This window comes from Propithecus coquereli, unplaced genomic scaffold, assembly GCF_000956105.1.
Source record: "Propithecus coquereli isolate 6110/MARCELLA unplaced genomic scaffold, Pcoq_1.0 Scaffold14, whole genome shotgun sequence".
Taxonomy (NCBI): Eukaryota; Metazoa; Chordata; class Mammalia; order Primates; family Indriidae; genus Propithecus; species Propithecus coquereli.
The window spans coordinates 6,280,612-6,282,657 of NW_012138302.1; the positions used below are offsets into that span (position 1 = coordinate 6,280,612).

Consider the following 2,046-nt stretch of genomic DNA (forward strand, 5'->3'; position numbering starts at 1 on the left):
CCTCAGCCTCCCAAAGTGCCAGGATTACAGGCATGAGCCACCGTGCCCAGCCTATAAAATATACTTAAAGTATATTTTGTTCATAATGTGTAGTTGGAATTTAACAATGAGTAAGATACAATCTTTTCCTTTAAAGGAATTAATAGAGCACCATTTTTTCACTTTAGTTATATATAGATTACAATGTGCCTTTGGGTTTTCTTTTAACTCATTTATTATGTATAACCCTCTAAAATAAAATATGAAAATTAATTTTTACCTAGGTCATTTAATTAATACCAAAACCTGTGAATAATTATATTCATCTTTTAGATTAAGAAAGTAAAATTCAAAGAAGTAAATGCCTAAGATCACAAACTAAGTGACAAAGAGAAGGGAATTGTTAATATATATTTGTAATATTTTTATACCTGTGGCCTCAGGACAACTGTCTTTGTTTGAATAAAGGAATTGAAGTTCTTCTTTTCTTAGAAAAATTAAGCCTTTTCACATCTTACATTTGTACATTTAAGCTAGGTTACCTAATAATAGACATTCTTAACTAAGGAGGTGAGACAATTTCATGGGGAAAAGAAGTGAATGATAGAAATGTAAATAGTTATTTATTTTGCTAAATATCTTAATATATGCATATCTTTTTTATTTTCTGTCACAAAATTTCTTAAAAGTAGAGATTTCAAAATGAAGAGAGAAAGAGAAAAGGAAGGGAAAGAAGAAATGCAGACATGTTCTTTTTTGTGCAGCAAATGACATTTGTTTCTCAGTATTTTTTTGTATTTTTTAATGACATATAGTAGTTGTACTTTTTTGTATTTTTATTTTTCAGTATTTCTAAAATTTCTATTTGAATTCTGAATTTTTACTTTCATTACTCTTTCATCCTCCTAACCAACTTAAAGTCTCATCTTTTTCAAAAGTTTTCTAGTTGAAAGCTTGATATCATGACCAAGTCCATTGTTTAATTATGTATTTGTATATTTCTCCATAATTCTCAATGCCTTCTCCACTTCTGGTGGATTCATATGAATTATTTCTATTGCTGCTGCCCCTTAAAGGAGCCCATACCATTCAGTCTACCTTCAAACCTAGAAACTTCTTGACAGAAAGCCCTGTTTTTCCTCTTGTCCTGCCTTATGTAGATCAAAGGAAGTAATTACTTTAGGAATCCTTCCTATTTTGTTTATTTATTAAACAGAAACTTGTTGAATTCTCAATATGTGCCAGATACTTTATCAGCATTGACATAAAGTGCTGGACAAAACAGATATCATTTCTGTTCTCAAGTAGCTTATATTCTTGTGGTCATAAGTAATATGGAAAGGAACAAAGCAAATTGAAAGGAAGTATTGCAGGATGGGAAAAAGCCTTTCTGAGGAGGTGATGAATGATTGGCCAGTGAAAATTTGTGGGAAGAACAATCAGATAAAAGGAACATCAGCCATTGCACAGGCACTGAATCAGGAGCATACAGAGTGAGACTATACATGTTGTTAGGGAATAGCAAGGAGAACAGTTACTGGAGTGAGGTAAGCAAGAGGGAGAATGGTAGGAAGTAAGGTTGTATCATAAGGTCATATCATGTAGCCATGGTTAAGAGTTTAAGGAAATCAGTGTTAGAATATTTGCGTATTTAGAAGGGTGAGGTTTTTTCAAAAAATATTCCGTGTAACAAATACATTTCTTTTGTAACTGTTGTGAAAATTTTTAATAAAAAGCATCATTTTCAAGTTTCTTCATTTGTACTGAGGATAAAATGGCTGTGTACAAAATTAATGCTGTGAAATATTTCTCATAGGTTTGCAAATATACATATATGTGGTCCAACTGAAATGACATTTTTAAGTTGGTTTTGAAATTTGTTTGACAGAGAGAAGCCCATCTGGAAGTGCCTTTGGAAGTCAAGAAAATCTGAGATGGAGAAAAGATATGACTCATTGGCGTCAAAACACAGAGAAGTTTGACAAGTAATATAACCTTCTTCTATTTTATGTCACTGATAGGCTTGTTGGATTTCAAATGCAAGAGGAAAATAATTAATTTTAGTTT

The 2,046-nt window shown here is 31.5% G+C and overlaps 1 protein-coding gene across 1 annotated transcript in view; it reads left to right on the top strand.

The window, feature by feature from the left end:
- The window catches only part of DOCK7 (dedicator of cytokinesis 7), a 229,483-nt gene that overhangs the window by 163,634 nt on the left and 63,803 nt on the right, over positions 1-2,046 (top strand). The window lies entirely within an intron of this gene.